An 8,731-nucleotide genomic window follows, 5' to 3' on the forward strand; every position below is an offset into this window, starting at 1 on the left:
AACATTCTCAGTCCCAAAACACTAATATTCTATAAGTAATGTCTTTTACCATTCTTTTACTAAACAATTATCTAATCTTAAAATCAAGAAACTCAAACTAATATATCATACCTTTTAAGGAACATGGGTTGATGGAGACGAATGGTGTGCTACACTATTTGCAATGCCCAAAGCATGTCCCATCATGTTATCCACATCATCTTCACTTAAATTTGGATTTTGTTGCACTAATACACATTTTAGAAGTGACTCATATGCTTCCATCATCTTCTTTGTCAATGACTCATATGCTTCCATCCTCTCCTTCATGCTAGTCATTTCACCTTCATAGTGTTCGATAAACATTTCTGCTTGGGTGACTTACCCTCCGTCATCCTTCTTTGCACGCTTTATTGGTAAGAGATAAAAAATAAAGTAACAAATATTGATTAAGAAAAATTGTTGTTTTAAATACAACAATAACAAAATAAATCTAAATTCGTTACCAATTGGAAATCAAACATCATAAGCAATTTTCAGAAAACTAGAGAATTAGATTGAGAGAATGTTACTGACCGAAGATGGTTTCGAAATCGAAAAAGACGTTTTGAATATGAATTGCGATAGTTGATTCAACTTGAAATCAAACATGGCCATGCGAAGAAAAAATTTCTACAAGACAATTTCCTGGGTCACAAAACAAACAACGCTTTATCTAAAGTGGCAGGTACCAAACATATACTGATACACTCATATCTGAGCACAAGTCGTACCCGAATGGAGAAAAATTAACAATAAATATGCACTAGCAGTAAGAATGAACATATGGCATCAGGACAACATAAAGGTGAACATAAAAAAAAAAAGAATCAAAAGCTAGAGTATAGTGGATTAATGGTGTTGTGTTTAAAACTGACTACCCATCATCACTTTTTAAACTAAATACAAAAAGGAGATTTTATGTTTGGATCAGAACATGATAAGTTCAAGTGCACTTTCTAGTGCAAACATTTAATTTAAATCCACTTATCCAATTTATGTAACTGTTTTTTTTTTTTTGCTAGTTTGAATTGAGATTTTCATAATTAAGTGATATCAGTTTCCAATGACCCTTTCAAATAGAGGCTACTACAAAGAGCAAAACAATGCAATAACTCGTGAACACCTAGTACATATAACTTTCAAACAAAAGCAACTGTGATTAACATGTTGAGACTAGGAATATTATGAATACACTACAACAAATCATGGTATCTAAGAGATAGTTGAGGCAACTTGAGAGCATTGAAGTTAACAACTAATGTATTACATAATACCCCCTAAGTTGTTGTTAAGATGTATTGCAAACTGAGACTGACTTTTGATACTAGTACCAAAAATCCTATATATAATATAATAAAGAGCTGTGCTATATTTCCCGAAATCTATTTCCCGAATGCATCCCGAAACAACAATCCACCCATCAAAAAGCTGGCCCAGCGGAATTCATGGGGTGCTTTGTATGGAAATACGGAAATCCTGAAAATAGCCTTGCCAAAATACACATGTCGGGATGCATCCCGAAACTACTTTTCGGGATAAGTAGCATTATTCTATAATAAATGTCACAAGATGCATACCCACAATGTGCCTTATACATATGTTGGTTTCTAAAAAAATCATGTTGGCATGAAAATGCAGAATTTTGTATAACTTTGTATAGTATTTTCAAAAAATGATGATAAAACAGCCTTCATAAAAATTAAAATAAAATACTTGGCTCAACCTTCATATCTTAAATCACGTATTTAGTACACTAGTGGTACCAAACAGTCCCCATATTTGTCCAACAATTCTCATAGAAGTATAAATATGGTAAAAGGAATTAAGATACAATTGAAGTATAAAGTGGCCAGTACAAACTAGTGCATCAAAAGCACTAAAGGAGTATATGGCTAAAATTTAGTATAGACTAAGAGAATCAAATATACATAGAACAAAGGAGTATACGGCTAAAAGTAAGACGTGACAATTACAATCTATGAAGCACGAACACTCCTCGGATTAGGTGTGTCCCGATGTTGGACATGTGTCGTGTCTGACATGGACATATATAACTACACTCAATTATGTGATTTTCTTAAATTATTAGTAGTGTCGGCGTGTCGGTGTTCGTGTTGTGTCCGGTGTCCGTATCCGTGCTTCATAGATTACAACAAAGAAAAACATAAAAAACAGATTATTTTGTTGACAAACACAACAAACAAAGTTGATCACCCGTAGTAATCTATGAAGCATAGACACGGACACCGGACACGATTCTAATATGGACATGTTGGAAAGAAAGAAAGAAAAAAATGAGTTAATTGAAACTAACCATATCTATGAACCAAAACTACAAGCATACAAAAGCAAACACAGTTCTAAGAGTTTTTCTATAAGTATGACAACGTGAATCGTGTTATCCTAGTATTTCTATCTAAAATCCCTAAATTAATTTCTAATAAGTTAATTTCTATGGCTGAAAAAGCAACTATGTACATTTTTTTATACTTTCTAATCATTCATGTAAATATCTTAAAAGTTGTATCAGTAGTAATTTTCATCTAACTCTACTTTGTTCTTTCTTAATTTTTATCGAAGCTATCACAAAGAAATTTGTTACTTTTATCACATTAGCAGAATGAATAATACCTTAGTCCCTCACAATCACACTCTAGAAAGTAACATCAAACCGTCTAAAAAATACAATGAACAAATTCAATGCTGAAATAAAAAAATAGAATCATCAACAACAACAATGCTAATATGGGTACAAAACATATAATCAAAATGATAAAATATGGTTTAGAAAATATGAAAAACCCAATTATCAATAACTCCAACATCAACATGAAATCAATCTGGATACAACTTTTGAAGACAATCCACAACTCATAAACATGAACTTTGTTGAATTAAAGATAAATAGAGTAAAAATTGAACAATAAATCTAATGAGTTTTGTGACTTAGTTACTGAATTGAAAGGGGACAACTGAATAGATTCACTACAAAACCTAATTGCAATAAAAGATTAATCACCAGTTTCACATTTTTGGGGATTTTGAAAATTTAGGGTTTGTCAAATTTGAGATAAATCCAAATTTGAGAGAAGTACAACTTACCTGGAAAGAGAATGACTCAAATAGAGTGAAGAGAGAAGGTCTCGAGGATGGAGGATGTGGATGCGAGTGAAGAGAGAAGAGGAAGAGAGATTGGCGGTAGTGAAGAGAGCTTCGCGAGAGAAGAAGAAGAAGAGAATCCTCAGATCTGTTTGACCAAATTTTTTTTCTTCTTTTCTTATAAAGTCATTTCTTTTCCTTTATTGATTGATATATATATTTTTTTAATTTGAAACTTTTTTGGGGGAACTTTTTGTTCACATAGCGCCAGAAATGAAAGTAAGGAGGGTTTTATAATTTAATAGGGCACGGTTCTTTTCATGGCCACAAATATCCACAACTTTGAACCGTGGTTAAATTGTGGCCTATAATGTAATGGGCACGGTTGTTTTATTGGAAGTCCTTAAGTGTATTATATATGTAATTTTAAAGCCACACTTTCAATATATGTGGCTTATTCTTGTTATAAGCCACCCTTTTTTTGCCGTGGGCAAGTTAAGTGTGGCCTAAACTCAAAAATGTTGTAGTGGGGGTTCGAACCCCAGACCTTACATATTTTATACATTGTCCATACCGACTGAGCTAAGCTCACAAGGACTGGTAAACTAATTGATTAATATCATATACCTAATCGATTATTTTGATAAAAAAAATATGTAAACCATTAAAATGAATATAAACATGACGGAACAAAGGCAAATTGTATAATTTTTTTTTTGTTAGAAGGCTAATTAAGCAACACAAAACAAAAAAACAAGAAACAAAACAAAACTACTCTACTCTCTAAGAAAATATGTTTCTAAAGCATCATTCCTGAGGATGTTGTCTGGAGGAGAGTCGTAAATTTACAATCAAAAATCCGAGGAGGCTCCAAGTTTGATTAGAAAGTCTGCAAACTGGTTCCCCTTCAAAGACTGTGAGAAATAGACGTTGCTTTATCTTAAATTCACCTGACCTAAAACACGACACAAAGTCGACAAAGATCAGTGATGTTCTATACCAAAACAAATATACATTGTCAAATCAAGAACCTTTATAATGAAAACAATTCATCTATGAAAATCTTGTTACAATTTTAAATATTTGTCAAACATTGTCACATTAATAAAAATAAGTAAGTACAACTTTATTTATTTTTATTAAAAAAATCTTAAAATTTAAAATAAAAATAAGGCCGAGATATATTTTTTATAAAGGTTGTTGATGCAGAGTGCATCAACTATATATTAACACCAAAAAGATACAAAAAAGAAAGGGGGGCATAGAGCCGAAATCTCTCAACCATATACAAATTTGAAGCACGGTAAGCCTAACCTATCCCTTGTATAATCAGCCACGGATCCATGCATAGTGGATTGGGGGCAACTGCCCCCACTACTCGTCCGGTTATATTTGTCAAGTTTTTGATATTTTAATGGTTGTCCCCTCTTAAAATAATGAATTGCCCCCATTAAATAGAAATTTATACCATAAAAAAAGTTTCGCTCATGAATTTTATAAAATTAAATGTGTAAATGCATTTGATATGAAATTTTGAATAATTTCCACCATACTTTTTAAATATAAAGAAATGTAAAGAACAATTTTATCTTGTAGACTTTGTAAAAAAAAATTATCTTGTAGATGTTGACGATTCTTTAATTTTTCTAATATATAATAGGATAGTGATTATAATCTCGAGTACTTTTCTCAATGATAATGATGTTATTATTATATCATTTTTGCATTGCTAAAAAATTTCTATAAATTTTTATCATATAAAATTCTGCCCCCGCAAGTCAACATTTCTGGATCCGTCACTGTGCATAATCGGTCCTAATTTGAGAGTGAATGTCTTTTTTTTTTTTTTTGACAAAAGTGAATGTCATTCATCCACAAGTCAGAATTACATAACAAACCTATATTTATTAATCTATCAACACATATATTTTTTTTAGGGGTAAAAAAGAAAAAGATCCAGATATTGTACCGTGTCTGGTCCAAATAATTTCCAACGAGAAAATTTCTTCCATAATTTATATTTTATCAATAAATATATGTCATTTTCCTCATAAATAAATAAATATGTCATTGTTATGGCTGAAAGTTTATATTCCTTAAAAAAACATAGCTGAAAGTTTATGGACCATTTTTTTTTAAGAGAAAGTTTATGGACCATATCACGTCACGTCAAAACAGGATTTTTTTTTTTTACGGAACATTATTCATATTTTTTCTGTATCAATATTATTGACAAATTACTCTCATTGTCATTCATCTTAATTTTACATAACAATCTCGTTCTTTATCTTTTTCTACGTTATTTTTTCGTTCTTTAGATCAATTTGCATATGAATTTTTAAAATTCCAATCTATAGTTTTATTTCAATATGAGCTCTTCGTATTTAAATCTATGATCATTCATTCACGTTTTCATATGAATTTAAATCTATACGCAAACAAACCAAAATGACAAAAATGATGTGATAAAAAGATAAATGACGAAATCATCATCTGAAAATAAGTTAAAGAAAGAAGAATGTAATTTTACCACATTATTTATATTTTAAATATGGATGTAAGCAACCACAAATACTTTAAAAATCTTATCTAATACTTGGAATACGGCATATAGGGGTAGAAATGGGTTAGGCCGGACTGAGCTTTGTAAGGCCTAAACTTGCCATACTTCAAAAATTACAGGCACGTTAGGCTATTGTCCGTCATAGGTTCATTTTCAAGGTCTGACCTTTTTAAAGGACTAATGAAGCATGTAAGCCTATTGAAAATCCTATTTTACACTAAGGCCTAACAACGTCTATAAACCTATTATTAAATAGACCAAAACTTATGAATGCCTAAAACACACGAATAAGTTTGCTACTAAATAACAAAATCTTACAAAGGTTCAGTCACACAAATATATCTGCTAGTAAATAACCAAATCATATGAAGACTTGAGTTTATGAAAAAACTTCAACAATATCAATAATGGAAGATATTTATATATAAAAAGCTTAATAGGCCGACCTGACGAGTTTAAGAGGCTTTTTTATAAGCCTTATCCCGACCTATTTAAGTAAATAAAATTTATAAAAAAACTTGAGCCTAACCTTTTTATTAAACGGACTGGGCCGAGCTACACTTGGAATAAGCTAGGTTGTAGATCCCTGTTGGACGGTCTAGCTTTTTCTCACCCCTAACGACAACAACATGTTCATTTCTCTAGTTTTCTATTTTGCTTAATTGAATCTATATATTTTATCGCATTTGGTTATAGAAATTTTATCATTTACCACTTTCAAATAATTTTGGTAAAAAAAGATCAAAAAGTAGTGATTGAAAATTTTATAGGACTAAAAGTTGAAGGAAAATTTTAGAGGGACTAAAACGAAAAGTTGACATATTTATAGAGACTAAAAACACATTTAACCCTAAATGTAAATACTCATTTTCCTTTTCTCAACTAATTCTTAAATTGGTTTGAGAAATGAATTAAGGCATGTGTTGTTTCCCTTTAATTATTTGAGAAATAAGTTGTTTCCCTTTAATTATTTGAGAAATAACTTAGAGGGTCCACACTATTTTTTGCAGATGGGAACAGGATACAACTTGACCAAAAATGATCTTGTAAAAAGCGTACAGGCGGCTGTATTGAGATCGATGTCGTAATGTGAACATGTGGTCCCACTGGTGGATGGAATTATAAGAGATATTTAGGTCAAAATGTTAATGTATCTAGGTATGGTGCTATCTTGGTTGTTCTCGGCTGCTTGAGGATTGGATATGAGAGGTTTAGTGTTGATGGTTATATGTGCTGTGTATTTTCTGTTCTGGTAGCTTGTTTTCTGCCTTTGCTGTGAGGAGATTATGTAATCCATTTTGTATTCATATAGGGTCATTGAAGTGATCTTATTGTTTGTAATATATGACTTGGGATTTCTTGTACCTTTATCATTTTAGTTAAAGATTTTTTTTGCTTTTTTTAGAAGAAAAACTTCAATCCCCACCTTTGTCAATTTACTCCAATAATTAAAAGGAAAAAAAATATACTATTAGACGTATATATAAATTATAATCCACGTGCGGCTGCTTCCATGAAAAGGAGAAATATGATAAATTTACTCCAATAATTGTACTTTTGTTTAATTTGAAGCCGCCTCGTATATAAGTTTTGCACCAACTAAAGCACAAAACTCTCTTTCCCTTCTCTCTTATGAGCCGTCACAAAAACCCCTTCTCATTCATCTACCAAAGATGGGTGATTTAAGGTCAATTTTTTTGACTCAAAATCACCCCTCTAGCTCGTTTTATATTTCCCTTTTATTGAAATAAGTGATTTTCACATCTTCTTTGTTTTTTTCTTTCGTGATTTCGTCGTCTTAGTGCGACGTTGTTTTTTTCGTCGTCTTTGTGCGACCTTGTTTGTCTTTCTTGTTTCGTTCATGTATTTGTTCGATTCAGATTGTCAAATCAATGACTTTGGAGTTCTCAACGTTGCAGATCCGGAGACATGTGTATTCTGGAGACTTAAATATAGTCCTATGTGTAGGCTTTAGTACTTTGCCGTTTTATGCTATTAACATGGATGATGTGAGTTTGTTCACAGATTCTTCCTTTTTGTTTTTAACAAATTTTCATTGTATGTTTGTAACAAATTTTCATTGTATTGACGTACTCTATCAATTTAAATGAATGAATATCATTTATTTTTGTAAAAAAAACTAAAGCACTAAACTCACTGCAAAATTAAGCACAATCCAAAGCCATTTTTTTTTTGAGGGAAGTCCAAAGCCATTTATGGAAACAATTTTGTGAATCTATTTAAAACACTTCGCGCCATTGAACTAGAAGCATGAACGTGATATTAGTTGGTAGTTGGTACACAATTATATACATATTCAACTCTCAAAAAAAATTAAATTATATACATATTCATTCTCGAACTACCAGCGAAAAGACGTGTCTGTCTTTCACTCTTTTTATTAGGCTAACGTTTAAAAATTATGAACGCTATTTTGTTTATGAAATTTTAATTTTGATAATTTTAATTTTGATTAAAAATAAAAATAAAAATATAAATGTTTTTTTGTTTCAAATTATAATAGATCAAACTAACCATGATTATATATTTCAAACAAACCAACAATAGAAAAAAAAAATCTAAATTCTTATTTTTATAATGACACTAACAACAATCTTTATTATAGAAAAGATTATAGTTTAAGGGTATAATTGGGATAATAAAAAAGTAAGTATATATACACACATCTAGCTAGTTACACTTTTTAAATGATAAAAGAAAAAACTGGACATTTGTGTTTGTTACACTTTTTATTTTAATGTTTAAATTTATTCTTATCTATTTATTACATGTGTTATTTGTATAGAAAATTGATGACATTTTTGAAAAGAGAAAAAGCAAGTCCAGAAGAACTGAGAGGAGTTATTTTCTTTATATATGGTATAGATAAACCATTTTTCTAGTGAAACTGAAAAATTATAATTTATTAGTTATTTAAAAATCATGAAAATTTGAAATTTTATACATCTATTTAAAATGATAGTTTTTTTTAGCAAAAAACATTAGTTTTTTTATTGAATAAAAAATGACAAATATAAATTTTGTAGT

General features: G+C 30.4%; 1 long non-coding RNA gene across 1 annotated transcript; it reads right to left on the reverse strand.

The window, feature by feature from the left end:
• Positions 1-352: 352 nt before the first annotated feature.
• Positions 353-3,280, reverse strand: LOC146919595 (uncharacterized). Its single transcript, XR_015010678.1, has 3 exons — positions 3,124-3,280; positions 556-666; positions 353-387 (listed from the first exon to the last, which is right to left on the reverse strand). It is a non-coding gene; the product is annotated as an uncharacterized LOC146919595 (long non-coding RNA).
• Positions 3,281-8,731: the final 5,451 nt, after the last annotated feature.

The sequence above is a fragment of the Medicago sativa genome, chromosome 5 (genome assembly GCF_051527215.1).
Source record: "Medicago sativa cultivar Bolivia chromosome 5, Bolivia_mono, whole genome shotgun sequence".
Taxonomy (NCBI): domain Eukaryota; kingdom Viridiplantae; phylum Streptophyta; class Magnoliopsida; order Fabales; family Fabaceae; genus Medicago; species Medicago sativa.